At 36.3% G+C, this 22877-nt stretch overlaps 1 non-coding gene across 1 annotated transcript; it reads left to right on the top strand.

The window, feature by feature from the left end:
• Nucleotides 1–12793: 12793 nt before the first annotated feature.
• On the top strand, nt 12794–12899 carry LOC139887267 (small nucleolar RNA R71). Its single transcript, XR_011773105.1, has one exon. It is a non-coding gene; the product is annotated as a small nucleolar RNA R71 (small nucleolar RNA).
• Nucleotides 12900–22877: the final 9978 nt, after the last annotated feature.

Here is a 22877-nt window from a genome sequence, read left to right as displayed (position 1 = left end):
TTTTTAAAATTCGTCGTAAGTTGAAGACTAGGTCTTTGAACCGAAATTACTTTACCCGAGGGAGGGACGAGAACTTTTATTATCATTATTTTTAATCTTATTGAATTAAAGTATGCCAAAAACATTAAAAAAACCCCAAAAATCTTAGCTTTCAAAACAATCGCTACAAAAAGACAAAATTTAAAATTTTGTCGAAGGACGGACTAGGACATCGATCCGAAACGACCTCGTCCTAAATAACAAGGGAAACAAAATTTTAAAATTAATTACTTAATTGTTTTATAAGTTAAAGATTATAAAAAAAAAAAAAAAAAAAAAAAAAACCAAACTCCGCGACTCGCGGTGTTTGAAGGGTCCAAACACCGCGAGTCGCGGAGGGACCAAAACCCAGAAAAAAAAATAAAACGTAAAAAACTGATCAGTTCACTCCCCCACCCAAAAATACTGCGAAGAATAGCGAAAAAACCCGAAAATACACGAAAAAAAACCCCCAAAATCACAATTTTTAACCGTTAATCATCAAATCTTTTACTAAAATCATGTTGAGAAGGATGCTATCTAGGAATTACTCAAGAAAAACGGTAAATTTCTACACCTAAACACCATTTAATCCGAAATTAGTGTTCTTGAGCCATTTTTTCCCCAATTTGACACACTATGCTTTTTAGTGTAATTATGCTTAAATTGTTTATGTATTATGCTTGTATAACCTAGATTGATGCTATTTAACATGATTAGAAGCCTTAAACTTCAAATTTTGAATAATCTAGGGTTTGTGTTCTTGAGCAAATTTGGGGCTTTTTGATATAAACAGGTTATGGCCGATTTTTGTCATGAATTGTTGCTAAATTAAGTAGTGTAACATGTCTAGGTAGTTAAATGATCCAAACTTTGAGCCTAAACATGATTTTGAGAATTAAAGTGGACTTTTTCAAGTCTAAAATTCATGAACTTGATTTTTGAGAGATAATGCCATTTGAAACTTGTTTAATTGCTAGTAATGATTATTTTGACATGTTATTTGAATTGAATGCTTATGAACTTGGCGAACATTTTCGTATATGCTTATTTGAAAAAGTGTAGATTTGATAAAAATGTGAAAATGAGCTTAAGTTTGATATAAATTGATCATGTCATTGTAATTATTTTGATTGATGATTTTGCTGACACTAATGCATATTGGGATGCACAAAAACTGTGTTTGATGTGTTTTGCAGACTGAAAGGGGTGAATCTTCATCCCAAGCTCGCAATGCTCCTGCTGAGAATGCGGAACAACAGGAGGTGGATAACTACTACAAGCAGGATATACCTCATCCAGTCATGACCTTTTCTGATATGCACTTAGAAGAGTTACACCCGAACCTGAGATTTGACAGACTTTGGATAGATTATCCAAAATATCAAAGGGGTTTGCATACTCTTCATTCTAAGGTTGTTGAGGTACCAAGGGTCATAGAATGGGGACCCTTAGAAGCTGTAGAATTGGCCGGACCAATTAGGGAATTACTTGTACAGAGGTATGGTAATTCTACTTTTAATGACTGGGTACGTTTATTCACCATGCGTAGACCTGTATATAAAGTATGGTGTGAAGAATTGTTGTGTAGTATAGAGTTGAATGATCGGGTAGCTAGTTTAACCGATCGTTCTTTTATTAGATTTTTGTTAGGCGGTTCGATGCGCCACATGTCTTTACTGGACATGGCTCAGGCTTTACGTATATATACGCCTGAGGAGTTAGCATCTACCGATTGTAGAGGGTTGATACTAAACGGTAGAAAGATAGATGAAAATTTTGATACACACGGTGTGTGGAGTCAAATGACAAGCCATCACCGTTTCAAAGGGGGAAATTACTCTTATTTGGATATAGATAGAGCCGAATTAAGAGTGATTCATAGGTTTTTAGCTAATTCGATTACACAAAGGGGTAAGAACAAGGAAAAGGTAAATGAACAGGATTTGTTTTACCATATGTGTATTCGAGACCCACAAAGCACTGTAAGTATACCATATTGTGTGGGTTATTATTTATCAGCTATGGTTCGGGGGATGAGACCGCATAGCATAATAGGAGGTGGTATTTTTATTACTTTGATTGGTGAATATCTCGGTGTGGATATAAGTCGGGGGGGATTATTAATAGAAGAACCAGAACCTCGCGATACTATAAGTTTAAATGTATACCATGGAGCGAAAGTTTTGAAGAGGCGAAATAACGCCGCAGTACCATACCATGGTAGACATCCATAGGTTGAGAGAAACTAACAGCAAGGTAATGTAGGAGGGGGGAATGAGATGCAAGAAATGCAAAGGTTTATAGCTTCTCAGGAGTACAAAAATGCTAGACAGAGAGCATTTGAAGATTGGCAAGTTCATCAGAACCAAATCATAGCTCATTGCCAACATATAGGTAGAAACTATATTCCTACACCGAAACCCATCTTCCCTCCCTGGTCTATAGAGATGCAGCCACCGTATCCTACGTATAACCCTGCCGAAGCATTCTATAGCACCTATGGTTATGCCTGGAACCCCTATTGGTATCAATATCATCCCTAGTCTACTTATATTTTTTTTATTTTGTAATTTGTAATGATTGATACGTTTAATACTTTTGTTAATATTGTAATAGTTTTTATAATTGTCTAACTTTTATTCTTAGATTTTAATAATTTTTGAATGTGGGGTAATATACCAAACTTCAAAAATATGTATATATGTTTGCAGTTTATCTTATGTACACAACAGGGTAAAACAACGCATTTTCAAAGACTGGCATTAAGTTCAGCAAAAGCAACTAATTTTGACGACAAGATGCAAAATATATGTGAAATAACAACAAGACGGAATGAACAAATGATGTGCACCATTTATCATTCAGCAAACAAACGCCAATATATTTGGAAACTTTGGTAAAAATTTAATCATTTTCACACAAATCACCCTCAATAATTTAAATTGTTACTGATTTCTTGCAAATGAGGGCATTGCAAGATCTTAAGTGTGGGAAGGGGTTAAATTCTTTCAAATTTTAAAATTTTTACTTTATACACTTGGTTACCATTAAAAATACTAGTAAAGCAGTAGTTGTATTAGAATCTAGTGCTCTCTGATAATAAAGAACAGCCCTAGTCTTATATACTGACTACCCAAATCTAGTAAAATTTTTCAAAATTTTCAATTAAATGAACTCAAAATCATGTTTATACATATTTATGAACGATAAAACTAGGTTTTAACACCAAAATTATTGTTACCTCAAAAAGGACATAAATTGAGAAACAAACCAAAATGTTAAAATTCATTTAAAATGGAATAGAGGACGATAAAAAGGAAAATAAAAGCCAAGTGTGGGAAAATTTACCAAGTTATCTTAAACATATGTCACATATATCTGTAACAAATAACTGAAAATACTTTTGCTTTGGACTAAAATAAACTGTTTTACCCGATGAAAGAAAAGAAAAGATGGATCTACACGATGAATCAATTCCATCATTAAAAGGAAGTAAAGTCTTCCGAAAAAGACACACGCTTCTTGATTTAGGTCATGAAGTTGTCGTCCAGACCAGCTGTAGGTTGACGAAAAATCTAGAAAAGTCATCACTAAAATCAGCAGGAAATCCACGGACCTCAGCATTAAACAGGGTCGCCAAGTGGTCAGATTTATCCTAACCATGAGAAGGATTTATCTCGTACAATGGGGGGCACCATGCAAATTAGCTGGATAAGACTAATGAATCAGATCCCCAGAAAGGATAATCTCCTTAAAGATTAAAAATCAGCTTTTAAGACTGATATTACTCAATCCTAGAGATTGACCTTAAAGATTGAGAATTACAAACTCATGGAATTCAATGATATCTAAACTCGAGCTTGAACGAGAAAATATTTTGATCAAAATTACAAACCGATTTGTTTTCTGAAAACCCTATTTTCAATGCGTTCATTACCATTGAACGTAAAATCCTAGGAATTCACCTGGAATTCATTAGGTCACCTGAACTAAATCGGGTGTCAACCGTAAGAACGGTGGTTGCATAGCATGGTCAAAGACAGGACCTTGTGCCAGATCGAAAAAATCATAAGGGTGAGCTTTACTATTGCTCCTACCAAGGATAGTAATTGCGTCCGACACGTTATAGACCATAATTAAAAGCATGTCAGGGGACATTGCCTTAACAGTTGCTTGTTCAACGCTTTCCTTTACAACCGGACGGTAGTTTACCGAAAAGTAATATACGGGACAAGTAAACTGGACGTATTGCTTTCCAAATACAAGGTTAGCAAGTGGGTGACACAAAACCAAAAGTTTTGAGCTAAAATTTTAAAATCTGAAACCCACCAAACCCACAAAAATATTTTGCAAACACCGGTAAAGGGTTATTCCGGAAAACTTATCTAGGGTAAAAACTAGATTTAATTTTCAAAAGATCAAATGTTTTCATAAAGATCCAATTTCCTTAATGGATCTAAATTTTTATAGTCATGTGGGACTGTAAACCATATCGTTACTACCATTGTTCATACCACCGTATAGAAATCACTGATGTACAAAGTGTGAAGAATAAAGAAGTGATTCTAGTATTTCAAGACGATATTGCTTGAGGACAAGCAACGCTCAAGTGTGGGAATATTTGATAATGCTAAAAATGAACATATATTTCATAGCATTATTCCTCAAGAAAGACAAGCTTTTAGTTGCAATTGTTCTATTTAAAAGTGATATTCGTTTAAATAATAAAAGGTGAAGACAAAAGACAGATTCGACGAATTGAAGACGCAAACGACCAAAAAGCTCAAAAGTACAAAAGACAATCAAAGAGGTTCCAATTATTGATAAGAAACGTCTAGAAATTGCAAGAGTACAAGATTCAAAACGCAAAGTACAAAATATAAAATTGTACGCAAGGACGTTCGAAAATCCGGAACCGGGACCAGAGTCAACTCTCAACGCTCGACGCAACGGACTAAAAATTACAAGTTAACTATGTATATAAATATAATATAATATATAATTAATTATATTAATTATATATATATTATATATATATTATAAACCGTCGTCAAGAAAGACTCCAAAAGGGACTGAGCTGTAATTTCAAACTCCGCGACTCGCGGAGTTTGAAGGCAAAAATGCCGCGAGTCACGGAGCACCAAAAGTCGAAAATCCCTATAAAAGCAAACGAATTCTGATCGCAAAAATGACCAAAAATCCATCCATCTCTCTATCTATATCGTATATATTTATATTTATATTTTAATTTTAATTTTAATTTTAATTTTAATCCTAATAATAAGGGTATGTTAGCGAATGTTATAAGGGTGTAAGTCGAAATTCTGTCCGTGTAACGCTACGCTATTTTTAATCATTGTAAGTTATGTCAACCTTTTTATATTAATGTCTCGTAGCTAAGTTATTATTATGCTTATTTAATCCGAAGTAATCATGATGTTAGGCTGATTACTAAAATTGGGTAATTGGGCTTTGTACCATAATTGGGGTTTGGACAAAAGAACGACACTTGTGGAAATTAGACTATGGGCTATTAATGGGTTTTATATTAACTAAACAATACCTTGTTAATTTAATATACAAACTTATAATTTGACGTATTTATATATAACCACATACGCTTGACTGGGTACGGTGGGCGGGATATCTATAAATACCAATAATTATTCATTTTACCGGATACGGAACTGGATTAATAGTTAATAAACTTGTTGAAACAGGGGTGAATTACATTCAAGGGTAATTGGTGTAATTGTTAACAAAGTAGTAAAACCTTGGTTTACACGCAGTCGATAACCTGGTGTATTCATTAAACAAAGTATTAAAACCTTGTTACAATTCGAATCCCCAATTAGTTGAAATATTTGACTTCGGGAATAAGAATAATTTGACGAAGGCTTTCGCTCTTTATATTTATGACTGATGGACTATTATGGACAAATCCGTATGGACATATTAAATAATCCAGGACAAAGGACAATTAACCCATGGGCATAAAACTAAAATCAACACGTCAAACATCATGATTACGGAAGTTTAAATAAGCATAATTCTTTTATTTCATATTTAATTTCCTTTATTTTATATTTAATTGCACTTCTAATTATCGCATTTTTATTGTTATTGTATTTAATTGCACTTTTAATTATCGTACTTTTTAATTATCGCAAGTTTATTTTATCGTACTTTTATTATTCGCAATTTCATTATCGTTATTTACTTTATGCTTTAATTTAAGTTTTGTATTTATTTTTAATATTTTACATTTGGTTTTAACTGCGACTAAAGTTTTAAAATCGACAAACCGGTCATTAAACGGTAAAAACCCCCCTTTATAATAATAATATTACTTATATATATATATATATATATATATATATATATATATATATATATATATATATATATATATATATATTTGTATTTTTATAAAAGTAAACTAATATAGCGTTAAGCTTTGTTTAAAAAGATTCCCTGTGGAACGAACCGGACTTACTAAAAACTACACTACTGTACGATTAGGTACACTGCCTATAAGTGTTGTAGCAAGGTTTAAGTATATCCATTCTATAAATAAATAAATATCTTGTGTAAAATTGTACCGTATTTAATAGTATTTTCTGTAAAAATATAAGCTATTTTATATACTACTCTGCTAAAACATCAACTTCTAACTCAATAAATCTCATACCAAATAAAAACAAATCATAATATCACATACATCATCACATTAAATCATGTTAAGGCATTAGTTAACCTTGGTCAACAAATCATTACGAGCATCAAACCATTCATGTTAAAATCTTAACAACTTTACTAACAACTTAAAAATTCCAAATCATCTTTCCAAATAATTGAACAATTATCATACACTACCAGCATCTCATCATAAACTGAAAACATTCGAGCTAGTCAACATCATTGGAAAAATGATTTCAAACACCAAAATCAACACTAACATTCCATAACCAACTAAGTCATAGCAACCAATTCAATATAGTATCAATATCATGGCACTTGTAACATATAAAAGCAATTCAACATAAGCATGCCATTCAATTAAAATCAAAACACAAACGACTCGGCCAAATTAACACACCCCACACTTATCATTCAAGTAAATCCAATTTAAACAAAACCCATAATCAATTTTCCCTAATTAATCATCTCTAATTCGAATTAAACTCAACCATGAACCCTAGATTCAAAGATATGTATCAAAAACACAAAAAGATCGTGAATTTCATACATACTAATCATATTCAACAAAAACCCATGATTAATTTAAGCATACAAGACCAAAATCAACAACCTCACACTAATTCAAAACCTAATCCGAAATTAAACATCAATTAAGCATGTAATTAGGTAAGAAAAAGAAAAAGAAAGACAAAATCGGACCTTGTTAGCCATGATTAAAGATTGGGTGAAGTAATTAAGCAAAGATTAAATATAGTATATTAGGGTTTAGAGAGAAATTGGAAGCGTATGTATGTTGGAACGATAAAGTGTGTGTTTGAAAAAATGCATAATACCCTAAATAATCATTAAATCCGTCGAGTTTGGTTATTGGATCGGGTTTGACCCATTTTGCTTTTACTTTACCTGGCCAAAAAAAAATCATTCCCACAGATGAGCCGCGACGCGGCCTCCAATAGGCGCGCCGCGCTTCCCTTTGTTACCAGATGCCCACTTCTAGAAAAACTATTGTCACCAGTTATAACGTGGAGGCGCGCCGCGTCCCATTTTGGCCGCGACGCGCCTTTATCTGGTACTCGACAATCACTTTTCTACAAAAACTACTGATCCTAAATTACACATAAAGCCGCGTCGCGGCCCCATTTAGCCGCGACGCGCCTCTCCCTGTTTGGTCAAAAAAAATTTCCTTTTCTAAAACACAAGTCCCCAACTTTCATACCAGATTAACAACTATGCCACACAACCCGATGATCATAATATACATTTCCCCCAAGCAAATATACAAAATTATACAAAAGATAAATATACAAACTTTACAAAAACAACGCTAACTTCAAATTCAAGCGTTGTTAGCGTTGAAGATGAGTTTAACCTCATCTTCCACCTTCTTCAACCCGTCAACATAGTGCCTGACCCGTTGGCCATTCACCTTGAACTCCTCTCCTTTCGAGTTTACCAAATCTATCGCCCCGTGATGGTAGACTTTCCTAACCACAAATGGTCTCGACCATTTCAATTTCAACTTCCCGGGAAACAACTTAAACCTCGAGTTGAAAAGAAGGACACGATCCCCTTCCTTAAATTCTTTTAGTTCTTTTAAATGACTATCGTGCCACTTCTTTGTCCTCTCCTTACACAAAAACGAGTTATCATAGGCCTCTAGCCTTAACTCGTCCAACTCATTCAATTGGCTCAAACGGAGGCGCCCCGCCTCCTTAAGATCAAGATTGCACATCTTGAGAGCCCAAAAAGCTTTGTGCTCAATCTCTACGGGGAGATGACATGCCTTTACAAAGAGCAAACAGAATGGACTGGTTCCGGTTTGCATTTTGTACGCCGTTCTAAATTCCCATAAGGCATCATCAAGCTTAAATGAACACTCCTTTGGATTAGATCCAACCGTTTTTTGGGAATTCTTTTCAATGCTCGGTTCGTGTTATTGACTTGCCCATTCGTTTGAGGATGGTAGGATGTAGAAACTTTACGGGTTACCCTGTATCGTTTCAACACCTTTTTGAGTTGGGCATTGCAAAAGTGAGTTCTCCGGTTACTAATTAAAGCTATTGGGGTACCGAACTGAGAAAAGAGTTGTTTAAGAAACGCCTACAACTCGCGCATCATTTGTAGGCAAAGCTTGTGCTTCGACCCATTTTGAGACATAATCGATGGCAACAACTATGTAGAGCTTATTATTTGATTTCAGAAACGGCCCATGAAGTCAATCCCCCATATATCAAAAACCTCACAAACTTGGATGATATTTTGAGGCATCTCATCTCATTGGGTGATTTGACCCGCCCGTTGGCATGAATCGCACGATTAACATATTTGGTGGGCATCCTTGAAGATAGTAGGCCAATACAAACCGACCTAGAAGACTTTGTGCCCCGTAACTTGGGGACCATAATGCCCACCCGTAGGTCCATGATGACATTAGACAATAATGCGCGTGCATTCCTCTCCGAAAACACACTGACGAATCATCCCATCGGGACACCGCCCAAAAAGATAAGGATCTTCCCAGAAATAGTATTTGAGGTCACTGAAGAATTTCTTCCTCTTTTGATGTGACCACCATTTTTCCAAAAATTTCCCGACAAGGTAATTAGCAATGTCCACATACCATGGCTCATCCACCTTGTCCATCTTCATGAGATACTCATCGGGAAAATCATCGTGAATACTAGACTCATGAAGGATTTCGAGATTTGAATTCTCGAGTCTAGACAAGTGATCGGCCACAAGATTCTAGGCACCCTTCTTATCCCGGATCTCGATATCGAATTCTTGCAAAAGTAAGATCCATCTAAGCAATCAAGGTTTGGAGTCCGGTTTAGAGAAGAGGTACTTCAAAGCCGAATGGTTCGTAAAAACAATTGTCTTTGACAAAACTAAATAGGACCGGAACTTATCGAATGAAAAGACCACAACAAGGAGCTCTTTTTCAGTAGTAGTGTAGTTCAACTGTGCTCCTTGCAAGGTCTTGCTTGCATAATAGACGGGTCGGAAATGCTTCTCGACCCTTTGGCCCAAAACAGTGCCAATAGCAAAATCGGATGCATCACACATAAGTTCGAACGGAAGAGACCAATTCGGAGCAATTATGATAGGTGCATTTATGAGTTTCTCCTTAAGAAGTTCGAAAGCCTTTTGGCACTCATCGAAGAACTCCCAAGGTGTGTCATTTTCGAGGAGTTGTTTATCGGGTTAGCGATTTTGGAAAAATCCTTTATGAATCGCCGGTAAAAACCGGCGTGCCCGAGAAAACTACGAACACCCTTGACATTGGTAGGAGGTGGAAGGTTTTGAATAACAGTTAACTTCACAGGATCCACCTCAATACCATTCTTAGAGATCTTGTGCCCGAGGATGATGCCCTCTTTTACCATGAAATGGCACTTTTCCCAGTTGAGCACAAGATTAGATTTCTCACACCTTACCAACATCCTTTCCAAATTAAGAAGGCATGAATCGAAAGTGTCACTGAAGACCGAAAATTCATCCATGAACACCTCCATGCAATCTTCTATCATATCATGGAATATGGCCATCATGCACCTTTGAAAGTGGCCGAAGCGTTACAAAGGCCAAAGGGCATGCAACGGTATGAGAATGCGCCGTACGGGCATGTGAAAGTGGTTTTCTCTTGGTCCTCGGGCGAGATAGGAATTTGGAAGTAGCCCGAAAAACCATCAAGAAAATAGTAGAAGTTGTTCCCCTCTAACCTCTCTAGCATTTGATCCATGAAAGGTAACGGAAAATGGTCTTTGCGTGTGGCGTCGTTCAGCGTTAGGTAGTCAATACAAACACGCTACCCCGTGACAGTCTGAATAGAAATTAGCTCGTTTTTATCATTAGTGGTAACGGTCATACCACCTTTCTTAGGTACGCAGTGTATCGGGCTTATCCACAGACTGTCAGAAATCGGGTAAATAAGACCTGCATCAAGAAGCTTAATGATCTCTTTCTTCACAACATCCTGCATGTGAGGGTTCAACCTCCTTTGGCGTTGCACCACGGGTTTGGAGTTATCCTCCATTAAGATTTTGTGGGTGCATTAGGAGGGACTAATACCTTTAATGTCGTGAATCTTCCACGCAATGGCCGGTTTATGGTCCTTTAGCAAGGTTACAAGCTCAGATTTCTGACCTGTAGTAAGAGAAGAAGAAATAATTACTGGGAGCTTAGATTCCTCCTACAAATAAGCATATTCCAGATGGTCTGGAAGTGGCTTCAATTCTAACTCTGGAGGTTCTTCAATTGAAGACTTGCTCCGATAATCAACATCATGATCGAGTTCCTTGAACTCTTCCTCAATCAGCTCATAGCCGTTTTCCATCAAGGAGGTCAAAATATCCACCTCTTCAACCTGCAACTCCTCATCAATTTTAACCAAAGAACATTCTCCTGAACCCTGTAACTCTGGGAATTCCTACAAAAACTCAGACTGGACATCCACAATGTTAAGAAAATAACATGTATCAAATGTATAAGCAGGGTATTTTAAAGCATTGTCGATTGAGAATGTTGCACTCAAGTCATCTATCCTAAGGGTCAATTGTTGGCCATAAACATCGATGATACATCTAGCAGTATTCAAAAATGGTCGACCCAAAATCAGTGAAATCCTTTCATCCACTTCCATATCCAACACCACAAAATCGGCCGGGAAAACCAATGTCCCGGTCTTAACTAGCATATTCTCTATGATTCCACGAGAGAATTTAATAGAGAGGTTAGCTAGCTGAATATCCATACGAGTGGGTTTTAACTCCTTGGGGTCTAGCTATAAATAAATAGAGTAAGGCATCAAAATGATGCTAGCCCCCAAATCCGCCAATGCCCTCATAGAATCTAGGTTACCAAGTAAACAAGGGATGGTGAAACTCCCAGGATCCTCAAGCTTCTCGGGAAGCTTGTTTGCAACTACCGTTGAGCATGAGGCATTCAACTTTATTGAAGACACGTTCTCCAGCTTCTTCCTGTTAGTGAGCAAATCCTTAAGAAACCTTGCATATTTAGGCATACCTGCAATCACATCAATAAAAGGAAAATTTATGCTAACTTTTTTAATCAAGTCCATGAACTTGGACTTTTCAACCTCCATATTTTCCAATCTCTGCTTCCTCGAGAATGGGAGCGGTGGTTGATACTTTTTGACTACCAGCTTAGCAGCAACAATTTCTGGTACCTTCACAACCTTCTCAATCACCTGTTCTGGCTCCTTTTCCCCCTCCGGTTCATTAATAATAACTGGCTCACTCTCCTTTACTAACGAAACCCGCAAATTATACTCATCGTGCTTCTTCGGTGGATCATATGCTAAACCACTACGGGTGGTGATAGCATTAACGTGCCCATTTTTCGGGTTAGTATCCGTGTTACTCGGTCACTCCCCGGTTTCCTCTCATTTCTTTGATTAGCAATCTGACCAATCTGTTTCTCTAAATTCTGAATAGCAGCTTGTTGATTTTGAAACATTTGATCATTCTTCTCATTGGTCTGAGTGACTGTAGTAACGAGCTGAGTTTGAGACACCATAAGCTTTTCAAGCATGGCTTCAAGATTAGACTTCTTTTCTTCAACTTGGGGTTTTTGAAAATACCCTGGAGCTTGCTGTTGAAAACCTCCACTAGAACCCAGTTGAAACCACGAACCCTGATTTCCTTGAGGATTATAAGGATTATTGAAATTCCTGTTGAACTGAGCTCTTCTCTGAAACTGATTGTTGTTCTGTTGACTAATAAAAGCAATCTATTCTTTCTGATTCATAGTCAAACTCGCATCACAATCCTTAGCCAAATGAAGCCCACCACAGAATTCACACCCAACTTTCATGCCATGGATGTCTTTGTCCAGCTTCTCTAAATGTCTCCCAAGCTTATCCAATTTTTCATCAATCGAACCATAGTCATCGTAAGCACCGGCGCTTGCGATTGAAGAAGAACGAGATAAATCATTATCCTCATGCCACTCATGAGATTACTCAGCTTGCATCTCAATTATCTCATACGCCTCCTGTTCGATTTTGTTCATGAGACTACCCCCTGCTGCTACCTAGGAAAAGGTATCTAACCCATGCTGAGGATAAGAACACAACAAACTTTTGAAGCAATTTCGAGCATCATAAAGAGTCTCGTTAGGCTTTTGACGAAACTGAGAAATTTCTTGTTGAAGTCGAGTGGCCTTAGATGCAGGAAAATACTTGCTTAAATACTTCTCCATCAACGTGTTCCAATCCTCAATCGTATGCTCAAGTATACTGTCCAACCAAACTCTAGCTTCCCCTTTGAGTGACCATGGGAAAAACTTCAAATAGATAACGTGATCATGGACATTACTGAACTTGAACAACCCACAAATCTGCAGAAAAATACGAAGATGCTTGTTAGCATCCTCTCGTGGTTCCCCTCCAAACTGACATTTTCACCCAATCAGACTGATAATGGGGCCTTTGATCTCAAAATCATGCGTGACTTCAGGAGCTCTGATAGTGTTACCCTGCATACTCGGGAGGCCTTCATCCTTTCCGCCATACTCTGACCTTGTTGTGCCATTTGACGAACTACAGGAACCTCTGGTATAACTGGAACTTCAGGTACAACTGGAGTATTAAGTACCAGTCAAACTGTAAAAATTAATTACAGGGTTGCTAGTTGATGGTGCAGCGAGAATGTTAGTTTCTGAATCCAGTGTGTCGGACTCGTCTGTATCGTCTATATCATATGTATTACGACTCCAAATAACTCTTACAGGTTCAGAATAAGGCACATACAACTCAGTGTTAGACGAGTGTGTATCTGGCATAAACTACCTATAACTGCAAAATCACAACTAACAAATTGATTAAATGCACCGACTCAATCAAGTATAAACTAAGAATAAAAATAAACTAGCAAACTAAGACTCAACTAAAAACAATTAGATAACAATCTTAATTTTCGACACAACTGTCCCCGGCAACGGCACCAAAAACTTGATGTTTAAAATCGCGTCTATTATTTATAAAAAGGATTACCGGTTAATAAAGTTTACACACTAACGTACAGTATACCCGATCTTGCAATAGTATAAAGTTGGTAAATCCAAGATCGTTCCAAGGACAGTTTACGCGTGTGAATTAAGATTGTAACTAATGAAAATAAACTAAGTTAATCTAAGAAAAGTGAAAGTACAAAAGAATTTGGGTTGTGGCTATTTAACGATTAACCAAATCAAGGATAACATTAACTAATTAACAAGAAAAACAATATTTTTGGTATTATTACGTTTAAGCTTTAAAGCAAATAGAAAAGAAAAGATAAGTTGTAAATCAAATAGGAGAACGAATGTTCGTCTAGAACTTTTACACCTAGTGTTGGATGCAATTAGATTAAACTTGAATTGTGGATTAAAGCATGTGAGTTTCCTAATCGGTCCACTTGGAATTCCCCAGCGCAGACACAGCAACTAAGATTACACAGCACGGAATTCCCCGTCACTTAACACCTCCTAGATGTGAAAATTTGACTCAACTGATAATCAGGTTCAAATTATGACTCTACTCTCATAGTAACCAATAATCACACCAACTCTCGTTGCGAGTGATTTACACCTAATTCGTCTAGCCTTTTAAATTCAATTTACTATCATCTCCGATTAAGCAAACAACCAGTTAAGACAAACCAGTTAAAAATATATATATTAAATTAATGAACTCTCGTCATATCAAACAAACATACAATCAATTGAATCAAATCAAAAAGAACAAGTTTCATTAAATGCATTCATGTATTCAAAAATTGAAATCAAAATACTTATAATCCAACAATTAATTGAAAATCACATCCAACACATAGGTTTATTAGTCTAGACAAACATTAAGAAACTAGCCAAAAATCATGGCAACAATTGAAATCAAAGATAAAATTAATAAAGAAATCATTGTTGATAAACAAAGAATCAACCTAACAAGATGAATCTTAATTGATGCTCGGATTGATCCTCATTAGCGGAATGATTGGAGCGTTTGAGTGACCTTGGAATTCCCCAAAAGTCACAAAAATTCGTCCTTGGTGCTCTGAAAATCGGCTGGATAGATGATATATGAATTAGGGTATTTTTCGTGCCTTAAATAGGCTTGCCAAATTTCGTTGGCCGACCTGAAGCTACGTCGCGGCTAATAAGCCCGCGCCGCGCTTCTTGAACGATTTTGATCCCCTTTTTAACAATTCTTCTGACTTGAACTTTGCCTTTGGCCCGAGTCGCGGCCAGATTCTCCCGCGCCGCGGCTAACACTTGTAGCTGAAACCTTCTCTTGTGCAATTTGTCAGATGTCGATTATAACTAAGACACACGACGCGCTCAATAATGGCGCGCCACGGCCTTTAGTGAATTTTATTTTTGACTGGTAATTTTAACATAACATCCACTAGAGATCGAACCACTTTATCCACTTAACCAAAATAGGTACTATTGATAACGCAATGTAAATTGTACCACACAAGTCTTCAAAATATGCAAAATAACACTTCTCGGTTCCAAAACTCGAATCTTCACAAAATCAAAAATACTCCAATTCGTTGATCCTCTTGTTATACTTGTTGATCTTTCTTGTTTGATGTTCTTGATGCTAGTAGAGCTTGATGATGTATGCTATTATCTGGTAGCTGGTTTCATTCACTTAGCTTCGTACTAATCCCCCACATCTTCTTCCCCTGCAAAGTAAATTGATTGCATGCTATGGGATGGGAGAAGAACTTGTATAGTTGATTATGTTTGGCACTATTAGTAAACTCTAATGTACGTAATTACTATTGTTAACATGTTTCGAAATGTAACACATAGTGTTGTTAACATTATATATTAAGTTTAATATATGAAATGATCAGTGTATTATTCCGTTGTGTATTTAAAAATAAAAATAGGGTGTTTTACTTATAATTTTAAAACACTCACTGATCGCGAGAGCGAAACTCACCTCCGCCGAACCATAACAACTGGTGTGGATAAAAAATTGACTGCACATTGCGCTTCAGTGACATAATCATCATTTACTACCAAATTACAAGAAATCTTACTTTGTCTTGTTAAATTTTAACAAAATTTATGACTTCAAGATTGAGACTCATTTCTTAAACATACATTATCAATCTTAAATTTCTAACTTATAATACTCAAACTGCAAGTAATATACAAAAACCGCAAATAGTCAAACATAGAAGAATTACAATTCTTACAATGATTGAAATTAGAGATGATAATGATAATGATGATGATGATACAAGGCTGGAGAATAGCTTCCTTGTTGCAAGATGACACTCCAATGTGCAAATGAAACAACACACTAGCTTCAAATTCTTTCAAAACCCTAGCTTTCTCACTCTAACACTTCTCTCACTAAATGGGATAGATTTTTCAAGATGATTTTGCATGAAAATGCCTCATTGAACAATTTTTTGGGATTAAATTCGTGTTTAATACATTTTACACATCAGTTCCTCAAGTTTTAATTTAAAAACAAAAACATCCTTGTCGAGCCCACATGCGGCACATCTGGCCCCTTTTAGCTTTTTAAGTTTTGAAATGTTAGTCCTTTTCTTGATGAAGGATAACAAAACTTAAACCAAACTCGTTTTAATATAACACCCAACCCTACGACAACAAGATATTAATAATACTAAAATAAATCCTCGGGTTTTAGGTGTTACAACTCTCCCACCGTTAAGTTGTTCGTGTCCTCACAAACCATTCTAGGTAGACGGAAGGACAATTAGTCATCAACCATTCATTGGGTTCCCTGGTAAATTCATACCCCTTTATAAATCCCCATTGGACTTTCAACAAAGTTACTGACCTAATACTAAGTCGCTTCACTTTGTTGTCCAGAACTTTGACCGGTTCTTTAAAATATTTCAGCTTATCATTTACAACGAGCTCGGGTAGCGGTACATATGCTGCTTTTTTGGCTAAGCACTTTCTAAGTTATGACACGTGGAAAGTGTCATGAATGGCATTTAACTCTTCTGGCAATGACAATCTATAAGCTACTTTACCGACGCGAGCAATGATTTAAAAGGGTCCTACAAATCTTGGACCTAGCTTCCATTGTTCCGAAATCGAATAATTCCCTTCCAAGGAGAGAACTACAGCATTACCTTGTCATGCACTTGGAATTCTATCGGTTTTCTCCTTCTATCAGCATAAGACTTTTGATGATCTTGTGCCATCTTTAACCTTTCCCGAACTTGACAATCTTTTCAGTAGTTTGTATAACGACCCTCATTTTTCCATTCTATACTTTTCCTTATTAAATGCCCAACTAAATAATTAAACTTAACAATTAAGACTTTATTTAACGTTTGTTAAGAATGATAATAATTAACTTTGTAAACGACAAGTAATAAGCTTATTAACTTTTGTGACTAAATAAATAACTTTAAAACTTGTGTAATTAAAATAATTAAACTAGGATAATTAAGAAGTCATTTAAGAAAATTAAAGTACAAGGACTAAAGTGAAAAATCACAAACCCTAACCCTAAGAACCCTAGCCGATTTTTAGAGGGTAAAATTACCCTATTACCCCTAAAAATTTCGGCCAAATCCACCTCCCATACCCCCTTTTCCAAGCTAACTTGTTCCCTGAGTAATTCCTTATTAAACCCTAATTCTAGAATCCTCCTATCCTCCCTATAAATAGAGACCTAACCTAACCCATTCCATGTACCAAATCATAATTACATCTCTCTCAAAATCTCTCCCATCTCTCTCTAATTTTCGGCCAAAGCCGAAAATATCATCACCACCACCCATCGAAATCCACCACCAATCTTCAAGGTGATCTTCGAGTTGTTCTTCGCGTTCTTCATGTTCTTCAAGGATCTTCAAGAAGTTCTTCAAGTTTCTCAAGGTTTTAATCTTCAATCTTCGTCGTGTTCTTCTTTTCTTCATAAGTTATCTTCGAATCTTCAAAGGTATAACATAAACCCTAAACTATTTACATAAACTTTGATTTTTGTTAATTCATGTTCATGTTATAAACTTGTTATACATAAGTAAATACATAAACACCTAGATCTATGCATGTAAAAAAAATATAAACATATATATGTATGTATGCATGTCGACTAGGAGAGAAAAAAAGGGAAAGGAAACTTTGATCTTAAAACCCTAGGTTATTACATGAAAGATTTGTTATGGTTAATTAAGGAAACAAAATAAACCTACATATATACATATAAAAATCGACACATATACATATATACATGTAAAAGTTATATTTTTATATACATATATATACATATATATATATATATATATATATATATATATATATATATATATATACGAAAATATACATATATATGTACTAAACCCTAATTACTTAAACCCTAAACCTAATTAATTATTAAACCCTAATCCATTAAACCTAACCCTAATTATTTAATACCACTTTAATTATTAAAACCCTAATCATTACCTAATCATTACTATATTAAATAAAACCCTAATTTACTAAACCCTAAATTATTAAACCCTAGGACATTAATTACTAAACCCTAGTTATTAAATATTACTTTAATTAACTAACCCTAATTAATGAAACCCTAATATAACTTATACTATTAATTAACATGTATACATTGTTACTATTACTAACACCTATAACCTACTACTTATATTATAACACATAAAAACATTTTGGGATATGTATTAGAGATGTATAGATCTTCGAACTTTCTTGATGAATGGTTTCTACGAAACTCTAGGCGGAAGGGTTTGGATTTCCGATTTAAAGGGTCCTATAGCTCAAGTCCCTAGACCTGAAATGGCCATTCGAAGAGAGAGGGGTGATTAGAAGCTTATCTAATACGGCAAGTATCCTAAAATGGAAAACACTCTTAAAATAGAAACTGAGTAAAACAAGTTGTACTTAAAACACTATCATACTTAAACATTTATTTAAACATGGGAAAAAACACTTACTACTCTTAAATATCATAGGTTGACTTTTCTGCTCACTCGTCCAACTTTCTATTCCGAGGAATAACTAGCTCTCTCTCTACTAAGGAGAATTCATAGCCCCACTTACTATTGTGCAACTTATTTACTTTTACTTTTCTTGGGGTGAGACACATGCTGTTTTTACATTTTACAATTTAGACACAAGTACCAACTGCTAAAAACTATGCTATACCCGGCTATGTCCGACTAAGTCCCTACAGTGATATTTTTAATTGCTGCTTGCATGCTTAATTATTGGGGGTAGGCCTATCGGGAGTAACGTCCCTGATACATTTGACTAAGTCTTTGTATTACTTAATAATGAAATTAAACCGACAAGTATAAACGATAACTTGTCTTGGGGCAAACTTGAACGTTTAGTCTAAATATCACGCATTGGCATAACTTTTTGATCCTGCGGGAGATTAGCTTTACAACTAAATCTTGTGGTCTAAAACAACGGTCAAACTTTTGTTAAACCTATGAACTTCACTCAACCTTTTTGGTTGACACTGTAGCATGTTTTGTCTCAGGTGCTGTTTGATTCAAGCTCTTATACTTACTGCTTATGTGATGCTACTTGGACATAGGATCAAGAGATATCGCATTTATTACTATTGCATTTAAACATTTACTTATTGCTTTGTAACGACATTTCATTTTCTGCTGCGTACTCATTAAAGTTTGATTTTATCATTTAGTATTGTTCTCGTTATTATAATATGTTGGTATATTTTGATATTAAGTCACATTTCGCCCAGGCCCTATCTGGGGGTGTGATAGATTGGTATCAAAGCATAACCAGGCTGTTATAGAGAACCAGGATTGCATCTTTATGTGTGCCTTATTTGCTATCTAGGGTGCCTTAGCAATCTAGGAAATTATAACCTTTCCTGCCTTAGACTTTAAAGCACTTAGGATTGCCCTATAATCTTAACATTTATGCTTTCCTAAACTTGACTAAAAGATTATAATCAAAGTCTCTTTCCTAATGATAGGATGTCAATCTCAAGCGTTAACAAGCCCAACAAGGCAGCTCACAACCCTACTACCGAAGTAGGTGTTGGACACTCTGTAACATCAAGACCTATTTGAAGTCCTTCTTACAGTCCTGCTTCACCAAACTATAGCCCAAATACTCTGCGAAATTCACAAAGGTCTCCTCAATATTATCCAACTCCGAGAATCGAAGATAAAGGAAGACTTCATGAAGAAGTCGGTCCATCAAGGAAGAGAGCCCGGACTCCTTCTTATAATGATGCTGCTAAGTTTGAGGGTTTGCTTCGCCACATGGCGAGAGTGGAGGTCCGTATGGATGAGAAGGACCGCGAAATTAAGAAGTTGGTGGAGGAAAATGTTGAACTAAGAAAAGAATTAAGGCTGCTAAAGTACGAGGAAGAACGCAACACTCGTTGGGGGAAGAAATCACTTGCTCATCTCCAGGAGGTTGTTGACTTCCGAATGAAAATGGAGAGAAGCCGAGTCGACAAACAACTTGCCTTAAGGGAATACGACACCAATGTCGTTAACAGTCGTGTTACCAACCTTTACGACAATCTCGAATACCTCTACGAAAAGTAAAAAGGAAAGAACGAGCGATATGATAAGTTTATCAAAGAGTCCCTCGAATCTCAAACCGAAAGGCTAGAGAAACTTGTGGAGGATTACATGGAAAAAGTGATGAAGCAGTTTGAGGACAAGAAGAAGAAATATGAAGACTATTTCAATCTTAATATTCTTTAGTTATCTTTCCTATTTTTCCATCTATGTAAAGGCTATGCCTTAAACTATTTCCATTTCTGAATCGTGTATTAAAAAGCTTATTTAATGCCTCGTTCCTTAATAATATAAAGTGTTTTATATATATCATGTGATATCAATACTTTATCTTATTCATACTTGTAATTGCTCACCCTATAATTTGTTAACTTATCCGACTTATGTTCACTTATGTAGCGACATCATGGTTCGTCCAGCTGCACCTACTGTTAACAATATCGTTTTGACTACCGAGTAATTCCAACAGTTACTCACTGCCGCACAAGGCAATGCCCAAGCTAATAATGTTAATCCTCAACCGAAACCTTGTTCCTACAAGGATTTTTCAAACTTTCACCCTCCTGCGTTCAAAGGAAATGAAGAAGCGGTCGAACTAGTTCGCTGGTTTGAGAAGATGGAGTCTATTTTCCGTATTTGTAACTGTGGTGATAACGATCGAGTAAAGTATGCCACTAGCTCATTGGGTGGCAATGCTTTAACTTGGTGGTCTGCTCATGCCAAGTCTGTAGGAATTCACAATGCTAATGCAATTCCATGGGACGAACTCAAAAGCATGATGGTCAACAAATTTTGCCCAAGGAGTCAAGTTCAGAAACTTGAAGCTGAGTTCTGGGAACTCAAGGTCAAGGGTACTGATATTGAGAACTACACCAATCGTTATCTGGAATTTCTACTCTATGTCCTGAGATGTTTCCTACCAAAGCTAGAAGAATTGAGCGGTATATTGAAGGTCTTCCCGAGGATGTTCAAGAGAATGTTATAGCTGCCGAGAAGGTTACTCTGGATACTGTGATTCTTATGGCACAAAATCTGATGTTGGCCAAGAGAAGAAGAGCGTCGGCTAATAAGCAGGTTGAAACCAAGGGTAATGATGGTAAGAGGAAGTTTGAGCCATCTCAAGGTTCGACTCAGAATGTTAGTAAGAAGCCTGTGGATGGTACAAAGTCTAATTATAAGGGTTCATATCCTTTCTGTATTCTTTGTGAGAGGCATCACCCAGGGCAGTGTACTGCTGTTTGTTCGTTGTGTAAGAAAGTGGGACACGTTGCTAAGACGTGTAAGACTCCTCTAAAGGACAAGGTTATCGTTCCAGCTAAAGCTCCTCCTACATGTTATACTTGTGGAGAGAAGGGACACATTAGCCCTAATTGTCCTAAGAAGAAGGATAATCCCGCTAATGGAGCTAATACTACTGCTGCGAAGGGTCGTACATTTGTTATTACTGCTGCTGAAGCTCGATATGAGGATGAGGTCATCACGGGTACGTATCTTGTCAATAATTTTTATGAAAATATTTTATTCGATACTGGTGTCGACCGAAGTTACGTGTCTAGTGATTTTTGTACCCTATTTACTGAAAAGCCTCAACCCTTAGAAACTAAAAGATTAGTAGAGGTAGCCAATGGAAAAGTCATGCAAGTTGATAAAATCTATAAAAACTGCAACTTAATCTTAGCCGATAAGGAATTTAAGATAGACCTTTTTCCGGTCGAGCTCGGAAGTTTTGACGTCGTAGTTGGAATGGATTGGTTACGTCCATTACATGCTGCTATCATGTGTTACGATAAAACTGTTAATGTTCCATTGGGAAATGGAGAGACTCTCATCATCCAAGGTGAAAAGAGTGGTTCCAATCTCAATATCATCTCTTGTATTAAAACCTACAAATACCTTATGAAAGGTTATCCAGCTATTCTAGCTCACGTTAAGATGATTGAATCGAAAGAGAAGCCTATTGAAGATGTACCAGTGGTTAAAGACTTTTCCGATGTGTTTCCCGAAGATCTTCCTGGTCTTCCACCTCCTCGACAAGTTGAATTTCAAATTGATTTAACTCCCGGTGCTGCTCCTATTGCTAAAGCTCCATATCGTTTAGCACCCTCCGAGATGAAGGAATTATCCAACCAGCTCCAAGAACTATTGGATAAAGGTTTCATTCGTCCTAGCTCGTCCCCGTGGGGAGCTCCTATTCTATTTGTTAAGAAGAAGGATGGTACGTTAATGATGTGTATTGATTATCGCGAACTTAACAAGCTTACTATCAAGAACCGTTATCCGTTGCCACGTATCGATGATCTATTTGACCAACTTCAAAGGTCAAGCGTCTATTCAAAGATTGATTTAAGATCTGGTTATCACCAACTCCAAGTCAAGGAATCCGATATTTCTAAGACTGCTTTTCGTACTCGATATGGACATTATGAATTCTGTGTCATGCCTTTTGGTTTGACCAATGCTCCTGCTGTATTCATGGATCTTATGAATCGTGTCTAAAAGCCTTACCTCGATAAATTCGTTATTGTGCTCATTGATGATATCTTGATCTATTCCAAGAGTGAGAAAGAACATGAGCAACATTTGCGTATGATTCTTGAACTCTTAAGAAAGGAACAA

Source organism: Rutidosis leptorrhynchoides, chromosome 1 (genome assembly GCF_046630445.1).
Source record: "Rutidosis leptorrhynchoides isolate AG116_Rl617_1_P2 chromosome 1, CSIRO_AGI_Rlap_v1, whole genome shotgun sequence".
NCBI lineage: Eukaryota > Viridiplantae > Streptophyta > Magnoliopsida > Asterales > Asteraceae > Rutidosis > Rutidosis leptorrhynchoides.
The sequence above is the reverse complement of the archived record's forward strand: the minus strand, read 5'-3'. Positions and strand labels throughout refer to the sequence as shown.